A 21,044-nucleotide genomic window follows, 5' to 3' on the forward strand; every position below is an offset into this window, starting at 1 on the left:
TAACATGTAGGACTACTGATTAGTTTACACTTTGAAAACTGCTGTCTGTCAGCAACTCAGCTCAAGTAGCAGTTCTACTAACTAGTAATATCTCATTACAGGTATTCATTATCTTACTCTGTCCATTAGAATAGATTATTGTTCAGAAATACTTACTTTATTTTTCAATAATCTCCATGTAGTGTTTTCTGCTCTGTCGTCTCAAAATGGATCCTGAACAAAAGAACAACTTTACTTTCTGTTTCAGCTCAGCCGCCTCCCCACCCTGATAATAAAGTGTTATATTGGTATCTTCCACTAGATGGCAGTAAACACCTGCTGTAACTAGACTTTACAACATGAAGTGTTTGGTTTCTTGTTCCTGGAGGAGGAGTGCTGATCTAGGATCAGGTCCCTCTCTCCATGTAATCTGATGCATTATGACCTAGGATCAGGTCCCTCTCTCCATGTAATCTGATTCATTATGATCTAGGATCAGGTCCCTCCTTTCTATCTAATCTGATTCATTATGATCTAGGATCAGGTCCCCCTCTCCATGTAATCTGATTCATTATGATCTAGGGTCAGGTCCTCCCTCTCCATGTAATCTGATTCATGATGATCTAGGATCAGGTCCCCCTCTCCATGTAATCTGATTCATTATGATCTAGGATCAGGTCCCTCCTCTCCATGTAATCTGATTCATTATGATCTAGGATCAGGTCCCCCTCTCCATGTAATCTGATTCATTATGATCTAGGATCAGGTCTCCCTCTCCATGTAATCTGATTCATTATGATCTAGGATCAGGTCTCCCTCTCCATGTAATCTGATTCATTATGATCTAGGATCAGGTCCCCCTCTCCATGTAATCTGATTCATTATGATCTAGGATCAGGTCCCCCTCTCCATGTAATCTGATTCATTATGATCTAGGATCAGGTCCCTCCTCTCCATGTAATCTGATTCATTATGATCTAGGATCAGGTCCCCCTCTCCATGTAATCTGATTCATTATGATCTAGGATCAGGTCCCCCTCTCTTCATGTAATCTGATTCATTATGATCTAGGATCAGGTCCCCCCTCTCTTCATGTAATCTGATTCATTATGATCTAGGATCAGGTCTCCCTCTCCATGTAATCTGATTCATTATGATCTAGGATCAGGTCCCCCTCTCTCCATGTAATCTGATTCATTATGATCTAGGATCAGGTCCCCTGTCCATGTAATCTGCCTCATTATGATTGTTTTGTCTCATGTCTCTTTATATTCATGTAGCCTGGGGGCCATGTAATCTGATTCATTATGATTGTTTTGATCAGAGCGTCTGCTAAATGACTCACTACTGGATCAGAGCGTCTGCTAAATGACTCACTACTGGATCAGAGCGTCTGCTAAATGACTCACTACTGGATCAGACCGTCTGCTAAATGACTCACTACTGGATCAGAGCGTCTGCTAAATGACTCACTACTGGATCAGACCGTCTGCTAAATGACTCACTACTGGATCAGAGCGTCTGCTAAATGACTCACTACTGGATCAGAGCGTCTGCTAAATGACTCACTACTGCATCAGAGCGTCTGCTAAATGACTCACTACTGCATCAGAGAGTCTGCTTAATGACTCACTACTGGATCAGAGCGTCTGCTAAATGACTCACTACTGGATCAGACCGTCTGCTAAATGACTCATAACTGGATCAGAGCGTCTGCTAAATGACTCACTACTGGATCAGACCGTCTGCTAAATGACTCACTACTGGATCAGAGGGTCTGCTAAATGACTCACTACTGGATCAGACCGTCTGCTAAATGACTCACTACTGGATCAGAGGGTCTGCTAAATGACTCACTACTGGATCAGACCGTCTGCTAAATGACTCACTACTGGATCAGAGCGTCTGCTAAATGACTCACTACTGGATCAGAGCGTCTGCTAAATGACTCACTACTGGATCAGACCGTCTGCTAAATGACTCACTACTGGATCAGAGCGTCTGCTAAATGACTCACTACTGGATCAGACCGTCTGCTAAATGACTCATAACTGGATCAGAGCGTCTGCTAAATGACTCACTACTGGATCAGAGCGTCTGCTAAATGACTCACTACTGGATCAGGGCGTCTGCTAAATGACTCACTACTGGATCAGACCGTCTGCTAAATGACTCATAACTGGATCAGAGCGTCTGCTAAATGACTCACTACTGGATCAGAGCGTCTGCTAAATGACTCACTGCTGGATCAGAGCGTCTCTAAATGACTCACTAATGTCTGCTAAATGACTCACTACTGGATCAGACCGTCTGCTAAATGACTCACTACTGGATCAGAGCGTCTGCTAAATGACTCACTACTGGATCAGACCGTCTGCTAAATGACTCACTACTGGATCAGAGCGTCTGCTAAATGACTCACTACTGCATCAGAGCGTCTGCTAAATGACTCACTACTGGATCAGAGCGTCTGCTAAATGACTCACTACTGCATCAGAGCGTCTGCTAAATGACTCACTACTGCATCAGAGCGTCTGCTAAATGACTCACTACTGGATCAGAGCGTCTGCTAAATGACTCACTACTGGATCAGAGCGTCTGCTAAATGACTCACTACTGCATCAGAGCGTCTGGTAAATGACTCACTATTGGATCAGAGTGTCTGCTAAATGACTCACTACTGGATCAGAGCGTCTGCTAAATGACTCACCTCTGCATCAGAGCGTCTGCTAAATGACTCACTACTGGATCAGAGAGTCTGCTAAATGACTCACTACTGGATCAGAGCGTCTGCTAAATGACTCACTACTGGATCAGAGCGTCTGCTAAATGACTCACTACTGCATCAGAGCGTCTGCTAAATGACTCACTACTGGATCAGAGCGTCTGCTAAATGACTCACTACTGCATCAGAGCGTCTGCTAAATGACTCACTACTGCATCAGAGCGTCTGCTAAATGACTCACCTCCGCATCAGAGCGTCTGCTAAATGATTCACTACTGGATCAGAGCGTCTGCTAAATGACTCACCTCCGCATCAGAGCGTCTGCTAAATGACTCACCTCCGCATCAGAGCGTCTGCTAAATGATTCACCTCTGCATCAGAGCGTCTGCTAAATGACTCACCTCCGCATCAGAGCGTCTGCTAAATGACTCACCTCCGCATCAGAGCGTCTGCTAAATGACTCACCTCCGCATCAGAGCGTCTGCTAAATGATTCACCTCTGCATCAGAGCGTCTGCTAAATGACTCACCTCGGCATCAGAGCGTCTGCTAAATGACTCACCTCCGCATCAGAGCGTCTGCTAAATGATTCACTACTGGATCAGAGCGTCTGCTAAATGACTCACCTCCGCATCAGAGCGTCTGCTAAATGACTCACCTCCGCATCAGAGCGTCTGCTAAATGACTCACCTCCGCATCAGAGCGTCTGCTAAATGATTCACCTCTGCATCAGAGCGTCTGCTAAATGACTCACCTCCGCATCAGAGCGTCTGCTAAATGACTCACCTCCGCATCAGAGCGTCTGCTAAATGATTCACCTCTGCATCAGAGCGTCTGCTAAATGATTCACTACTGGATCAGAGCGTCTGCTAAATGACTCACCTCTGGATCAGAGCGTCTGCTAAATGACTCACCTCTGCATCAGAGCGTCTGCTAAATGATTCACTACTGGATCAGAGCGTCTGCTAAATGACTCACCTCCGCATCAGAGCGTCTGCTAAATGACTCACCTCCGCATCAGAGCGTCTGCTAAATGATTCACCTCTGCATCAGAGCGTCTGCTAAATGACTCACCTCCGCATCAGAGCGTCTGCTAAATGACTCACTACTGCATCAGAGCGTCTGCTAAATGACTCACCTCTGCATCAGAGCGTCTGCTAAATGACTCACCTCCGCATCAGAGCGTCTGCTAAATGATTCACCTCTGCATCAGAGCGTCTGCTAAATGACTCACTACTGGATCAGAGCGTCTGCTAAATGACTCACTAGTGGATCAGAGCGTCTGCTAAATGACTCACTAGTGGATCAGAGCGTCTGCTAAATGACTCACCTCCGCATCAGAGCGTCTGCTAAATGACTCACTACTGGATCAGAGCGTCTGCTAAATGACTCACTAGTGGATCAGAGCATCTGCTAAATGACTCACTACTGGATCAGAGCGTCTGCTAAATGATTCACCTCGGCATCAGAGCGTCTGCTAAATGACTCACTACTGGATCAGAGGGTCTGCTAAATGACTCACTAGTGGATCAGAGCGTCTGCTAAATGACTCACTACTGGATCAGAGCGTCTGCTAAATGACTCACTACTGGATCAGAGCGTCTGCTAAATGACTCACTACTGGATCAGAGCGTCTGCTAAATGACTCACTACTGGATCAGAGCGTCTGCTAAATGACTCACTACTGGATCAGAGCGTCTGCTAAATGACTCACTACTGGATCAGAGCGTCTGCTAAATGACTCACTACTGGATCAGAGTGTCTGCTAAATGACTCACCTCTGCATCAGAGCGTCTGCTAAATGACTCACCTCTGCATCAGAGCGTCTGCTAAATGACTCACCTCCGCATCAGAGCGTCTGCTAAATGACTCACCTCTGCATCAGAGTGTCTGCTAAATGACTCACCTCCGCATCAGAGTGTCTGCTAAATGACTCACCTCTGCATCAGAGCGTCTGCTAAATGACTCACCTCCGCATCAGAGCGTCTGCTAAATGACTCACTACTGGATCAGAGCGTCTGCTAAATGACTCACCTCGGCATCAGAGCGTCTGCTAAATGACTCACCTCGGCATCAGAGCGTCTGCTAAATGACTCACTACTGGATCAGAGCGTCTGCTAAATGACTCACTACTGCATAAGAGCGTCTGCTAAATGACTCACCTCGGCATCAGAGCGTCTGCTAAATGACTCACTACTGGATCAGAGCGTCTGCTAAATGACTCACCTCTGGATCAGAGCGTCTGCTAAATGACTCACCTCTGCATCAGAGCGTCTGCTAAATGATTCACTACTGGATCAGAGCGTCTGCTAAATGACTCACCTCCGCATCAGATCTAAATGACTCAGCATCAGAGCGTCTGCTGAAATGAGCGTCTGCTAAATGACTCACCTGCATCAGAGCGTCTGCTAAATGACTCACTACTGCATCAGAGCGTCTGCTAAATGACTCACCTCTGCATCAGAGCGTCTGCTAAATGACTCACCTCTGCATCAGAGCGTCTGCTAAATGATTCACCTCTGCATCAGAGCGTCTGCTAAATGACTCACTACTGGATCAGAGCGTCTGCTAAATGACTCACTACTGGATCAGAGCGTCTGCTAAATGACTCACTACTGGATCAGAGCGTCTGCTAAATGACTCACTACTGCATCAGAGCGTCTGCTAAATGACTCACTACTGGATCAGAGCGTCTGCTAAATGACTCACTACTGGATCAGAGCGTCTGCTAAATGACTCACTACTGCATCAGAGCGTCTGCTAAATGACTCACCTCGGCATCAGAGCGTCTGCTAAATGACTCACTACTGGATCAGAGCGTCTGCTAAATGACTCACTACTGGATCAGAGCGTCTGCTAAATGACTCACTACTGATCAGAGCGTCTGCTAAATGACTCACTACTGGATCAGAGCGTCTGCTAAATGACTCACTACTGGATCAGAGCGTCTGCTAAATGACTCACTACTGGATCAGAGCGTCTGCTAAATGACTCACTACTGGATCAGAGCGTCTGCTAAATGACTCACTACTGGATCAGAGCGTCTGCTAAATGACTCACTACTGGATCAGAGTGTCTGCTAAATGACTCACCTCTGCATCAGAGCGTCTGCTAAATGACTCACTACTGCATCAGAGCTAAATGACTCACCTCCGCATCAGAGCGTCTGCTAAATGACTCACCTCTGCATCAGAGTGTCTGCTAAATGGCATCAGAGTGTCTGCTAAATGACTCACCTCTGCATCAGAGCGTCTGCTAAATGACTCACCTCTGCATCAGAGCGTCTGCTAAATGACTCACCACTGGATCAGAGCGTCTGCTAAATGACTCACCTCGGCATCAGAGCGTCTGCTAAATGACTCACCTGGCATCAGAGCGTCTGCTAAATGACTCACTACTGGATCAGAGCGTCTGCTAAATGACTCACTACTGCATCAGAGCGTCTGCTAAATGACTCACCTCGGCATCAGAGCGTCTGCTAAATGACTCACTACTGGATCAGAGCGTCTGCTAAATGACTCACTACTGCATCAGAGGGTCTGCTAAATGACTCACCTCGGCATCAGAGCGTCTGCTAAATGACTCACTACTGGATCAGAGCGTCTGCTAAATGACTCACTACTGGATCAGAGTGTCTGCTAAATGATTCACCTCTGCATCAGAGTGTCTGCTAAATGACTCACTACTGGATCAGAGCGTCTGCTAAATGACTCACTACTGGATCAGAGCGTCTGCTAAATGACTCACCTCTGCATCAGAGCGTCTGCTAAATGACTCACTACTGGATCAGAGTGTCTGCTAAATGATTCACTACTGCATCAGAGCGTCTGCTAAATGACTCACCTCTGCATCAGAGCGTCTGCTAAATGACTCACTACTGGATCAGAGAGTCTGCTAAATGACTCACCTCTGGATCAGAGTGTCTGCTAAATGACTCACTACTGGATCAGAGTGTCTGCTAAATGACTCACTACTGGATCAGAGTGTCTGCTAAATGACTCACTACTGCATCAGAGCGTCTGCTAAATGACTCACTACTGGCATCAGAGCGTCTGCTAAATGACTCACTACTGCATCAGAGTGTCTGCTAAATGACTCACTACTGGATCAGAGTGTCTGCTAAATGACTCACTACTGGATCAGAGTGTCTGCTAAATGACTCACTACTGCATCAGAGCGTCTGCTAAATGACTCACCTCTGCATCAGAGCGTCTGCTAAATGACTCACTGCTGGATCAGAGTGTCTGCTAAATGACTCACTACTGGATCAGAGTGTCTGCTAATCAGAGCGTCTGCTAAATGACTCACATCAGAGCGTCTGCTAAATGACTCACTACTGCATCAGAGCGTCTGCTAAATGACTCACTACTGGATCAGAGCGTCTGCTAAATGACTCACTACTGGATCAGAGGTCTGCTAAATGACTCACTACTGGATCAGAGCGTCTGCTAAATGACTCACTACTGGATCAGAGCGTCTGCTAAATGACTCACTACTGCATCAGAGCGTCTGCTAAATGACTCACTACTGGATCAGAGCGTCTGCTAAATGACTCACTACTGCATCAGAGCGTCTGCTAAATGACTCACTACTGGATCAGAGTCTGTAAATGACTCACTAAATGAGCGTCTGCTAAATGACTCACTACTGGATCAGAGCGTCTGCTAAATGACTCACTACTGCATCAGAGCGTCTGCTAAATGACTCACTACTGGATCAGAGCGTCTGCTAAATGACTCACTACTGATCCGTCTGCTAAATGACTCACTACTGCATCAGAGCGTCTGCTAAATGACTCACACAGAGTGTCTTAAATGATTCACCTCTGCATCAGAGTGTCTGCTAAATGATTCACCTACTGGATCAGAGCGTCTGCTAAATGATTCACCTCTGCATCAGAGCGTCTGCTAAATGACTCACTACTGGATCAGAGCGTCTGCTAAATGACTCACTACTGGATCAGTAGTCTGCTAAATGACTCACTACTGCATCAGAGTGTCTGCTCACCTACTGCATCAGAGCGTCTGCTAAATGACTCACTACTCTCAGAGTGTCAGACTCACTACTTCAGAGCATCTGCTAAATGACTCACTACTGATCAGAGGTCACTAAATGACTCACTACTGCATCAGAGTGTCTGCTAAATGACTCACTACTGATCAGAGTGTAACTAAATGACTCACTACTGCATCAGAGTGTCTGCTAAATGACTCACTACTGGATCAGACTAAATGACTCACTACTAAACTCTGATTCACCTCTGCTATTAGTGTCTTAAAGACTACCTTGAGGTCTACAATGTAAATGTAAATGATGCAGCCACCACTATGCTTCAACATATCCATCCTCAGTGTTCTCCTATCACAGCCATTAAACTCTGTCAGTTAGGTTAGTATTGAGGAGTAACTATAATGTAGTTGATCCATCCTCAGTGTTCTCCTATCACAGCCATTAAACTCTGTCAGTTAGGTTAGTATTGAGGAGTAACTATAATGTAGTTGATCCATCCTCAGTGTTCTCCTATCACAGCCATTAAACTCTGTCAGTTAGGTTAGTATTGAGGAGTAACTATAATGTAGTTGATCCATCCTCAGTGTTCTCCTATCACAGCCATTAAACTCTGTCAGTTAGGTTAGTATTGAGGAGTAACTATAATGTAGTTGATCCATCCTCAGTTTTCTCCTATCACAGCCATTAAACTCTGTCAGTTAGGTTAGTATTGAGGAGTAACTATAATGTAGTTGATCCATCCTCAGTGTTCTCCTATCACAGCCATTAAACTCTGTCAGTTAGGTTAGTATTGAGGAGTAACTATAATGTAGTTGATCCATCCTCAGTTTTCTCCTATCACAGCCATTAAACTCTGTCAGTTAGGTTAGTATTGAGGAGTAACTATAATGTAGTTGATCCATCCTCAGTTTTCTCCTATCACAGCCATTAAACTCTGTCAGTTAGGTTAGTATTGAGGAGTAACTATAATGTAGTTGATCCATCCTCAGTGTTCTCCTATCACAGCCATTAAACTCTGTCAGTTAGGTTAGTATTGAGGAGTAACTATAATGTAGTTGATCCATCCTCAGTTTTCTCCTATCACAGCCATTATACTCTGTCAGTTAGGTTAGTATTGAGGAGTAACTATAATGTAGTTGATCCATCCTCAGTTTTCTCCTATCACAGCCATTATACTCTGTCAGTTAGGTTAGTATTGAGGAGTAACTATAATGTAGTTGATCCATCCTCAGTTTTCTCCTATCACAGCCATTAAACTCTGTCAGTTAGGTTAGTATTGAGGAGTAACTATAATGTAGTTGATCCATCCTCAGTTTTCTCCTATCACAGCCATTAAACTCTGTCAGTTAGGTTAGTATTGAGGAGTAACTATAATGTAGTTGATCCATCCTCAGTGTTCTCCTATCACAGCCATTAAACTCTGTCAGTTAGGTTAGTATTGAGGAGTAACTATAATGTAGTTGATCCATCCTCAGTGTTCTCCTATCACAGCCATTATACTCTGTCAGTTAGGTTAGTATTGAGGAGTAACTATAATGTAGTTGATCCATCCTCAGTGTTCTCCTATCACAGCCATTAAACTCTGTCAGTTAGGTTAGTATTGAGGAGTAACTATAATGTAGTTGATCCATCCTCAGTGTTCTCCTATCACAGCCATTAAACTCTGTCAGTTAGGTTAGTATTGAGGAGTAACTATAATGTAGTTGATCCATCCTCAGTGTTCTCCTATCACAGCCATTATACTCTGTCAGTTAGGTTAGTATTGAGGAGTAACTATAATGTAGTTGATCCATCCTCAGTGTTCTCCTATCACAGCCATTAAACTCTGTCAGTTAGGTTAGTATTGAGGAGTAACTATAATGTAGTTGATCCATCCTCAGTTTTCTCCTATCACAGCCATTAAACTCTGTCAGTTAGGTTAGTATTGAGGAGTAACTATAATGTAGTTGATCCATCCTCAGTGTTCTCCTATCACAGCCATTAAACTCTGTCAGTTAGGTTAGTATTGAGGAGTAACTATAATGTAGTTGATCCATCCTCAGTTTTCTCCTATCACAGCCATTAAACTCTGTCAGTTAGGTTAGTATTGAGGAGTAACTATAATGTAGTTGATCCATCCTCAGTGTTCTCCTATCACAGCCATTAAACTCTGTCAGTTAGGTTAGTATTGAGGAGTAACTATAATGTAGTTGATCCATCCTCAGTTTTCTCCTATCACAGCCATTAAACTCTGTCAGTTAGGTTAGTATTGAGGAGTAACTATAATGTAGTTGATCCATCCTCAGTTTTCTCCTATCACAGCCATTAAACTCTGTCAGTTAGGTTAGTATTGAGGAGTAACTATAATGTTGTTGATCCATCCTCAGTGTTCTCCTATCACAGCCATTATACTCTGTCAGTTAGGTTAGTATTGAGGAGTAACTATAATGTAGTTGATCCATCCTCAGTTTTCTCCTATCACAGCCATTATACTCTGTCAGTTAGGTTAGTATTGAGGAGTAACTATAATGTAGTTGATCCATCCTCAGTTTTCTCCTATCACAGCCATTAAACTCTGTCAGTTAGGTTAGTATTGAGGAGTAACTATAATGTAGTTGATCCATCCTCAGTTTTCTCCTATCACAGCCATTAAACTCTGTCAGTTAGGTTAGTATTGAGGAGTAACTATAATGTAGTTGATCCATCCTCAGTTTTCTCCTATCACAGCCATTAAACTCTGTCAGTTAGGTTAGTATTGAGGAGTAACTATAATGTTGTTGATCCATCCTCAGTGTTCTCCTATCACAGCCATTAAACTCTGTCAGTTAGGTTAGTATTGAGGAGTAACTATAATGTTGTTGATCCATCCTCAGTGTTCTCCTATCACAGCCATTATACTCTGCCAGTTAGGTTAGTATTGAGGAGTAACTATAATGTAGTTGATCCATCCTCAGTGTTCTCCTATCACAGCCATTATACTCTGCCAGTTAGGTTAGTATTGAGGAGTAACTATAATGTAGTTGATCCATCCTCAGTTTTCTCCTATCACAGCCATTAAACTCTGTCAGTTAGGTTAGTATTGAGGAGTAACTATAATGTAGTTGATCCATCCTCAGTGTTCTCCTATCACAGCCATTAAACTCTGTCAGTTAGGTTAGTATTGAGGAGTAACTATAATGTAGTTGATCCATCCTCAGTGTTCTCCTATCACAGCCATTAAACTCTGTCAGTTAGGTTAGTATTGAGGAGTAACTATAATGTAGTTGATCCATCCTCAGTGTTCTCCTATCACAGCCATTAAACTCTGTCAGTTAGGTTAGTATTGAGGAGTAACTATAATGTAGTTGATCCATCCTCAGTGTTCTCCTATCACAGCCATTATACTCTGTCAGTTAGGTTAGTATTGAGGAGTAACTATAATGTAGTTGATCCATCCTCAGTGTTCTCCTATCACAGCCATTAAACTCTGTCAGTTAGGTTAGTATTGAGGAGTAACTATAATGTAGTTGATCCATCCTCAGTGTTCTCCTATCACAGCCATTAAACTCTGTCAGTTAGGTTAGTATTGAGGAGTAACTATAATGTAGTTGATCCATCCTCAGTGTTCTCCTATCACAGCCATTAAACTCTGTCAGTTAGGTTAGTATTGAGGAGTAACTATAATGTAGTTGATCCATCCTCAGTGTTCTCCTATCACAGCCATTAAACTCTGTCAGTTAGGTTAGTATTGAGGAGTAACTATAATGTAGTTGATCCATCCTCAGTGTTCTCCTATCACAGCCATTAAACTCTGTCAGTTAGGTTAGTATTGAGGAGTAACTATAATGTAGTTGATCCATCCTCAGTGTTCTCCTATCACAGCCATTATACTCTGTCAGTTAGGTTAGTATTGAGGAGTAACTATAATGTAGTTGATCCATCCTCAGTGTTCTCCTATCACAGCCATTAAACTCTGCCAGTTAGGTTAGTATTGAGGAGTAACTATAATGTAGTTGATCCATCCTCAGTGTTCTCCTATCACAGCCATTAAACTCTGCCAGTTAGGTTAGTATTGAGGAGTAACTATAATGTAGTTGATCCATCCTCAGTGTTCTCCTATCACAGCCATTATACTCTGTCAGTTAGGTTAGTATTGAGGAGTAACTATAATGTTGTTGATCCATCCTCAGTTTTCTCCTATCACAGCCATTAAACTCTGTCAGTTAGGTTAGTATTGAGGAGTAACTACAATGTAGTTGATCCATCCTCAGTGTTCTCCTATCACAGCCATTAAACTCTGTCAGTTAGGTTAGTATTGAGGAGTAACTATAATGTAGTTGATCCATCCTCAGTGTTCTCCTATCACAGCCATTAAACTCTGTCAGTGAGGTTAGTATTGAGGAGTAACTATAATGTAGTTGATCCATCCTCAGTGTTCTCCCATCACAGCCATTAAACTCTGTCAGTTAGGTTAGTATTGAGGAGTAACTATAATGTAGTTGATCCATCCTCAGTTTTCTCCTATCACAGCCATTAAACTCTGTCAGTTAGGTTAGTATTGAGGAGTAACTATAATGTAGTTGATCCATCCTCAGTGTTCTCCTATCACAGCCATTAAACTCTGTCATTTAGGTTAGTATTGAGGAGTAACTATAATGTAGTTGATCCATCCTCAGTTTTCTCCTATCACAGCCATTAAACTCTGTCAGTTAGGTTAGTATTGAGGAGTAACTATAATGTAGTTGATCCATCCTCAGTTTTCTCCTATCACAGCCATTAAACTCTGTCATTTAGGTTAGTATTGAGGAGTAACTATAATGTTGTTGATCCATCCTCAGTGTTCTCCTATCACAGCCATTAAACTCTGTCAGTTAGGTTAGTATTGAGGAGTAACTATAATGTTGTTGATCCATCCTCAGTGTTCTCCTATCACAGCCATTATACTCTGCCAGTTAGGTTAGTATTGAGGAGTAACTATAATGTAGTTGATCCATCCTCAGTGTTCTCCTATCACAGCCATTATACTCTGCCAGTTAGGTTAGTATTGAGGAGTAACTATAATGTAGTTGATCCATCCTCAGTTTTCTCCTATCACAGCCATTAAACTCTGTCAGTTAGGTTAGTATTGAGGAGTAACTATAATGTAGTTGATCCATCCTCAGTGTTCTCCTATCACAGCCATTAAACTCTGTCAGTTAGGTTAGTATTGAGGAGTAACTATAATGTAGTTGATCCATCCTCAGTGTTCTCCTATCACAGCCATTAAACTCTGTCAGTTAGGTCAGTATTGAGGAGTAACTATAATGTAGTTGATCCATCCTCAGTTTTCTCCTATCACAGCCATTAAACTCTGTCAGTTAGGTTAGTATTGAGGAGTAACTATAATGTAGTTGATCCATCCTCAGTGTTCTCCTATCACAGCCATTATACTCTGTCAGTTAGGTTAGTATTGAGGAGTAACTATAATGTAGTTGATCCATCCTCAGTGTTCTCCTATCACAGCCATTAAACTCTGCCAGTTAGGTTAGTATTGAGGAGTAACTATAATGTTGTTGATCCATCCTCAGTGTTCTCCTATCACAGCCATTAAACTCTGCCAGTTAGGTTAGTATTGAGGAGTAACTATAATGTAGTTGATCCATCCTCAGTGTTCTCCTATCACAGCCATTAAACTCTGTCAGTTAGGTTAGTATTGAGGAGTAACTATAATGTAGTTGATCCATCCTCAGTGTTCTCCTATCACAGCCATTATACTCTGCCAGTTAGGTTAGTATTGAGGAGTAACTATAATGTAGTTGATCCATCCTCAGTGTTCTCCTATCACAGCCATTAAACTCTGCCAGTTAGGTTAGTATTGAGGAGTAACTATAATGTAGTTGATCCATCCTCAGTGTTCTCCTATCACAGCCATTATACTCTGTCAGTTAGGTTAGTATTGAGGAGTAACTATAATGTTGTTGATCCATCCTCAGTGTTCTCCTATCACAGCCATTAAACTCTGCCAGTTAGGTTAGTATTGAGGAGTAACTATAATGTAGTTGATCCATCCTCAGTGTTCTCCTATCACAGCCATTAAACTCTGCCAGTTAGGTTAGTATTGAGGAGTAACTATAATGTAGTTGATCCATCCTCAGTGTTCTCCTATCACAGCCATTATACTCTGTCAGTTAGGTTAGTATTGAGGAGTAACTATAATGTTGTTGATCCATCCTCAGTTTTCTCCTATCACAGCCATTAAACTCTGTCAGTTAGGTTAGTATTGAGGAGTAACTATAATGTAGTTGATCCATCCTCAGTGTTCTCCCATCACAGCCAGTATACTCTGTCAGTTAGGTTAGTATTGAGGAGTAACTATAATGTAGTTGATCCATCCTCAGTGTTCTCCTATCACAGCCATTATACTCTGTCAGTTAGGTTAGTATTGAGGAGTAACTATAATGTAGTTGATCCATCCTCAGTGTTCTCCCATCACAGCCATTAAACTCTGTCAGTTAGGTTAGTATTGAGGAGTAACTATAATGTAGTTGATCCATCCTCAGTTTTCTCCTATCACAGCCATTAAACTCTGTCAGTTAGGTTAGTATTGAGGAGTAACTATAATGTAGTTGATCCATCCTCAGTGTTCTCCTATCACAGCCATTAAACTCTGTCATTTAGGTTAGTATTGAGGAGTAACTATAATGTAGTTGATCCATCCTCAGTTTTCTCCTATCACAGCCATTAAAATCTGTCAGTTAGGCTAGTATTGAGGAGTAACTATAATGTAGTTGATCCATCCTCAGTTTTCTCCTATCACAGCCATTAAACTCTGTCAGTTAGGTTAGTATTGAGGAGTAACTATAATGTAGTTGATCCATCCTCAGTTTTCTCCTATCACATCCATTAAACTCTGTCAGTTAGGTTAGTATTGAGGAGTAACTATAATGTAGTTGATCCATCCTCAGTGTTCTCCTATCACAGCCATTAAACTATGTCAGTTAGGTTAGTATTGAGGAGTAACTATAATGTAGTTGATCCATCCTCAGTGTTCTCCTATCACAGCCATTATACTCTGTCAGTTAGGTTAGTAATTGAGGAGTAACTATAATGTAGTTGATCCATCCTCAGTGTTCTCCTATCACAGCCATTAAACTCTGTCAGTTAGGTTAGTATTGAGGAGTAACTATAATGTAGTTGATCCATCCTCAGTGTTCTCCTATCACAGCCATTATACTCTGTCAGTTAGGTTAGTAATTGAGGAGTAACTATAATGTAGTTGATCCATCCTCAGTGTTCTCCTATCACAGCCATTATACTCTGTCAGTTAGGTTAGTATTGAGGAGTAACTATAATGTAGTTGATCCATCCTCAGTGTTCTCCTATCACAGCCATTAAACTCTGTCAGTTAGGTTAGTATTGAGGAGTAACTATAATCAAATCAAATCAAATCAAATCAAATTTATTTATATAGCCCTTCGTACATCAGCTGATATCTCAAAGTGCTGTACAGAAACCCAGCCTAAAACCCCAAACAGCAAACAATGCAGGTGTAAAAGCACGGTGGCTAGGAAAAACTCCCTAGAAAGGCCAAAACCTAGGAAGAAACCTAGAGAGGAACCGGGCTATGTGGGGTGGCCAGTCCTCTTCTGGCTGTGCCGGGTAGAGATTATAACAGAACATGACCAAGATGTTCAAATGTTCATAAATGACCAGCATGGTCGAATAATAATAAGGCAGAACAGTTGAAACTGGAGCAGCAGCACAGTCAGGTGGACTGGGGACAGCAAGGAGCCTTCATGTCAGGTAGTCCTGGGGCACGGTCCTAGGGCTCAGGTCAGTTGAAACTGGAGCAGGAGCATGGCCAGGTGGACTGGGGACAGCAAGGAGTCCTCATGTCAGGTAGTCCTGGGACATGGTCCTAGGGCTCAGGTCCTCCGAGAGAGAGAAAGAAAGAGAGAAGGAGAGAATTAGAGAACGCACACTTAGATTCACACAGGACACCTAATAGGACAGGAGAAGTACTCCAGATATAACAAACTGACCCTAGCCCCCGACACATAAACTACTGCAGCATAAATACTGGAGGCTGAGACAGGAGGGGTCAGGAGACACTGTGGCCCCATCCGAGGACACCCCGGACAGGGCCAAACAGGAAGGATATAACCCCACCCACTTTGCCAAAGCACATCCCCCACACCACTAGAGGGATATCTTCAACCACCAACTTACCATCCTGAGACAAGGCCGAGTATAGCCCACAAAGATCTCCGCCACGGTACAACCCAAGGGGGCGCAACCCAGACAGGCCGACCACAACAGTGAATCAACCCACCCAGGTGACGCACCCCCCCAGGGACGGCACGAGAGAGCCCCAGCAAGCCAGTGACTCAGCCCCGTAACAGGGTTAGAGGCAGAGAATCCCAGTGGAAAGAGGGGAACCGGCCAGGCAGAGACAGCAAGGGCGGTTCGTTGCTCCAGAGCCTTTCCGTTCACCTTCCCACTCCTGGGCCAGACTACACTCAATCATATGACCCACTGAAGAGATGAGTCTTCAGTAAAGACTTAAAGGTTGAGACCGAGTTTGCGTCTCTGACATGGGTAGGCAGACCGTTCCATAAAAATGGAGCTCTATAGGAGAAAGCCCTGCCTCCAGCTGTTTGCTTAGAAATTCTAGGGACAATTAGGAGGCCTGCGTCTTGTGACCGTAGCGTACGTGTAGGTATGTACGGCAGGACCAAATCAGAGAGGTAGGTAGGAGCAAGCCCATGTAATGCTTTGTAGGTTAGCAGTAAAACCTTGAAATCAGCCCTTGCTTTGACAGGAAGCCAGTGTAGAGAGGCTAGCACTGGAGTAATATGATCAAATTTTTTGGTTCTAGTCAGGATTCTAGCAGCCGTATTTAGCACTAACTGAAGTTTATTTAGTGCTTTATCCGGGTAGCCGGAAAATAGAGCATTGCAGTAGTCTAACCTAGAAGTGACAAAAGCATGGATTAATTTTTCTGCATCATTTTTGGACAGAAAGTTTCTGATTTTTGCAATGTTACGTAGATGGAAAAAAGCTGTCCTCGAAATGGTCTTGATATGTTCTTCAAAAGAGAGATCAGGGTCCAGAGTAACGCCGAGGTCCTTCACAGTTTTATTTGAGACGACTGTACAACCATTAAGATTAATTGTCAGATTCAACAGAAGATCTCTTTGTTTCTTGGGACCTAGAACAAGCATCTCTGTTTTGTCCGAGTTTAATAGTAGAAAGTTTGCAGCCATCCACTTCCTTATGTCTGAAACACATGCTTCTAGCGAGGCAATTTTGGGGCTTCACCATGTTTCATTGAAATGTACAGCTGTGTGTCATCCGCATAGCAGTGAAAGTTTACATTATGTTTTCGAATAACATCCCCAAGAGGTAAAATATATAGTGAAAACAATAGTGGTCCTAAAACAGAACCTTGAGGAACACCGAAATGTACAGTTGATTTGTCAGAGGACAAACCATTCACAGAGACAAACTGATATCTTTCCGACAGATAAGATCTAAACCAGGCCAGAACTTGTCCGTGTAGACCAATTTGGGTTTCCAATCTCTCCAAAAGAATGTGGTGATCGATGGTATCAAAAGCAGCACTAAGGTCTAGGAGCACGAGGACAGATGCAGAGCCTCGGTCCGATGCCATTAAAATGTCATTTACCACCTTCACAAGTGCCGTCTCAGTGCTATGATGGGGTCTAAAACCAGACTGAAGCATTTCGTATACATTGTTTGTCTTCAGGAAGGCAGTGAGTTGCTGCGCAACAGCCTTCTCTAAAATCTTTGAGAGGAATGGAAGATTCGATATAGGCCGATAGTTTTTTATATTTTCTGGGTCAAGGTTTGGCTTTTTCAAGAGAGGCTTTATTACTGCCACTTTTAGTGAGTTTGGTACACATCCAGTGGATAGAGAGCCGTTTATTATGTTCAACATAGGAGGGCCAAGCACAGGAAGCAGCTCTTTCAGTAGTTTAGTTGGAATAGGGTCCAGTATACAGCTTGAAGGTTTAGAGGCCATGATTATTTTCATCATTGTGTCAAGAGATATAGTACTAAAACACTTGAGCGTCTCTCTTGATCCTAGGTCCTGGCAGAGTTGTGCAGACTCAGGACAACTGAGGTTTGGAGGAATACGCAGGTTTAAAGAGGAGTCCGTAATTTGCTTTCTAATAATCATAATCTTTTCCTCAAAGAAGTTCATGAATTTATCACTGCTAAAGTGAAAGTCATCCTCTCTTGGGGAATGCTGCTTTTTAGTTAGCTTTTCCACAGTATCAAAAGGAATTTCGGATTGTTCTTATTTTCCTCAATTAAGTTAGAAAAATAGGACGATCGAGCAGCAGTAAGGGCTCTTCGGTACTGCACGGTACCGTCCTTCCAAGCTAGTCGGAAGACTTCCAGTTTGGTGTGGCGCCATTTCCGTTCCAATTTTCTGGAAGCTTGCTTCAGAGCTCGGGTATTTTCTGTGTACCAGGGAGCTAGTTTCTTATGAGACATTTTTTTAGTTTTTAGGGGTGCAACTGCATCTAGGGTATTGCGCAAGGTTAAATTGAGATCCTCAGTTAGGTGGTTAACGGATTTTTGTCCTCTGGCGTCCTTGGGTAGGCAGAGGGAGTCTGGAAGGGCATCAAGGAATCTTTGTGTTGTCTGTGAATTTATAGCACGACTTTTGATGTTCCTTGGTTGGGGTCTGAGCAGATTATTTGTTGCAATTGCAAACGTAATAAAATGGTGGTCCGATAGTCCAGGATTATGAGGAAAAACATTAAGATCCACAACATTTATTCCATGGGACAAAACTAGGTCCAGCATATGACTGTGACAGTGAGTGGGTCCAGAGACATGTTGGACAAAACCCACTGAGTCGATGATGGCTCCAAAGCCTTTTGGAGTGGGTCTGTGGACTTTTCCATGTGAATATTAAAGTCACCAAAGATTAGAATATTATCTGCAATGACTACAAGGTCTGATAGGAATTCAGGGAACTCAGTGAGAAACGCTGTATATGGCCCAGGAGGCCTGTAAACAGTAGCTATAAAAAGTGATTGAGTAGGCTGCATAGATTTCATGACTAGAAGCTCAAAAGACGAAAACGTCATTTTTTTTTTGTAAATTGAAATTTGCTATCGTAAATGTTAGCAACACCTCCGCCTTTGCGGGATGCACGGGGATATGGTCACTAGTGTAGCCAGGAGGTGAGGCCTCATTTAACACAGTAAATTCATCAGGCTTAAGCCATGTTTCAGTCAGGCCAATCACATCAAGATTATGATCAGTGATTAGTTCATTGACTATAATTGCCTTTGAAGTAAGGGATCTAACATTAAGTAGCCCTATTTTGAGATGTGAGGTATCATGAGCTCTTTCAGTAATGACAGGAATGGAGGTGGTCTTTATCCTAGTGAGATTGCTAAGGCGAACACCGCCATGTTTAGTTTTGCCCAACCTAGGTCGAGGCACAGACACGGTCTCAATGGTGATAGCTGAGCTGACTACACTGACTATGCTAGTGGCAGACTCCACTATGCTGGCAGGCTGGCTAATAGCCTGCTGCCTGGCCTGCACCCTATTTCATTGTGGAGCTAGAGGAGTTAGAGCCCTGTCTATGTTGGCAGATAAGATGAGAGCACCCCTCCAGCTAGGATGGAGTCCGTCACTCCTCAGCAGGTCAGGCTTGGTCCTGTTTGTGGGTGAGTCCCAGAAAGAGGGCCAATTATCTACAAATTCTATCTTTTGGGAGGGGCAGAAAACAGTTTTCAACCAGCGATTGAGTTGTGAGACTCTGCTGTAGAGCTCATCACTCCCCCTAACTGGGAGGGGGCCAGAGACAATTACTCGATGCCGACACATCTTTCTAGCTGATATGCACGCAGAAGCTATGTTGCGCTTGGTGATCTCTGACTGTTTCATCCTAACATCGTTGGTGCCGACGTGGATAACAATATCTCTATACTCTCTACACTCGCCAGTTTTAGCTTTAGCCAGCACCATCTTCAGATTAGCCTTAACGTCGGTAGCCCTGCCCCGGGTAAACAGTGTATGATCGCTGGATGATTCGCTTTAAGTCTAATACTGCGGGTAATGGAGTCGCCAATGACTAGAGTTTTCAATTTGTCAGAGCTAATGGTGGGAAGCTTCGGCGTCTCAGACCCCATAACGGGAGGAGTAGAGACCAGAGAAGACTCGGTCTCTGACTCCGACCCGCTGCTTAATGGGGAAAACCGGTTGAAAGTTTGTCTGCTGAATGAGCGACACCGGTTGAGCGTTCCTACAGCATTTCCTTCCAGAAACCGTGAGAAAGTTGTCCGGCTGCGGGGACTGTGCCAGGGATTTATACTACTATCTGTACTTACTGGTGGCACAGACGCTGTTTCATCCTTTCCTACACTGAAATTACCCTTGCCTAACGATTGCGTCTGAAGCTGGGCTTGCAGTACAGCTATCCTCGCCGTAAGGCGAGCACAGCGGCTGCAATTAGAAGGCATCATGTTAATGTTACTACTTAGCTTCGGCTGTTGGAGGTCCTGACGAATCGTGTCCAGATAAAGCGTCCGGAGTGAAAAAGTTGAGGAAAAAAAAAATAAATATATGAACGGTAATTAAAAAGTGAAACCCGTAAAGTTGTCAGGTAGCAAAATAGGTTGGCAACAAAACGCACAGCAATTCGAAAACAAGCCTGCAAGTTGTGACCGGAAATGACGTGTATATAATGTAGTTGATCCATCCTCAGTGTTCTCCTATCACAGCCATTATACTCTGTCAGTTAGGTTAGTATTGAGGAGTAACTATAATGTAGTTGATCCATCCATCACAGCCATTAAACTCTGCAACTGTTTTTAAGTCACCATTGGCCTCATGCTGAAATCAATGAGAGGTTTCCTTCCTCTCCGGCAACTAAGTTAGGAAGACGCCTGTATCTTTGTAGTGACTGGGTGAAAAAAACGTTTGTTTTTCCCATCTACCAATAAGTGCCCGTCTTTGTGAGGCACGGAGATGGAGATAGGAATTTGGACTTGTGGTTTTACTTAATTCTCCATACTGGCTAATGATTATAAAGCTGATTCTGAACTAATCATTAATTCATACATTGCGCCCCTGACCTGAGAGGATGGAAGTTCAATATGTAGCTAGATGTAGACGGCTAATGTTTAATAGTTAACTAGCGAACGTTGCGAACCAAGCTTTTTAGCCAAGTAGCCGAGGACATAAAATAAAGGTATGTACAGTATTTATTACCTCTCTTATCCTACCTCATTTACACATGCTGTATATAGATCTACTGTATTTATTACCTCTCTCATCCTGCCTCGCCTCATTTACACATGCTGTATATAGATCTACTGTATTTATTACCTCTCTCATCCTAC

General features: G+C 43.1%; 3 long non-coding RNA genes across 4 annotated transcripts; 1 reads left to right on the top strand and 2 right to left on the bottom strand.

Moving 5' to 3' along the window:
* Positions 1-2,091: 2,091 nt before the first annotated feature.
* LOC127920238 (uncharacterized) lies at positions 2,092-6,721 on the bottom strand. Of its 2 annotated transcripts, XR_008105443.1 has the most exons (4): positions 6,355-6,721; positions 5,604-5,795; positions 5,095-5,476; positions 2,092-2,222 (listed from the first exon to the last, which is right to left on the bottom strand). It is a non-coding gene; the product is annotated as an uncharacterized LOC127920238 (long non-coding RNA). The 2 variants fall into 2 exon arrangements; XR_008105444.1 differs by lacking the exon at positions 5,604-5,795 and having other exon boundaries at positions 6,323-6,385.
* On the bottom strand, positions 2,271-4,855 carry LOC127920237 (uncharacterized). The gene is made up of 3 exons (XR_008105442.1): positions 4,482-4,855; positions 3,682-3,745; positions 2,271-3,489 (listed from the first exon to the last, which is right to left on the bottom strand). It is a non-coding gene; the product is annotated as an uncharacterized LOC127920237 (long non-coding RNA).
* Positions 6,722-8,946: 2,225 nt separating the features above from the next.
* LOC127920236 (uncharacterized) lies at positions 8,947-14,971 on the top strand. The gene is made up of 4 exons (XR_008105441.1): positions 8,947-10,116; positions 11,008-11,817; positions 12,466-12,708; positions 13,357-14,971. It is a non-coding gene; the product is annotated as an uncharacterized LOC127920236 (long non-coding RNA).
* The last annotated feature ends 6,073 nt before the right edge of the window (positions 14,972-21,044 follow it).

The sequence above is a fragment of the Oncorhynchus keta genome, unplaced genomic scaffold (assembly GCF_023373465.1).
Source record: "Oncorhynchus keta strain PuntledgeMale-10-30-2019 unplaced genomic scaffold, Oket_V2 Un_contig_18667_pilon_pilon, whole genome shotgun sequence".
Lineage (NCBI taxonomy): Eukaryota > Metazoa > Chordata > Actinopteri > Salmoniformes > Salmonidae > Oncorhynchus > Oncorhynchus keta.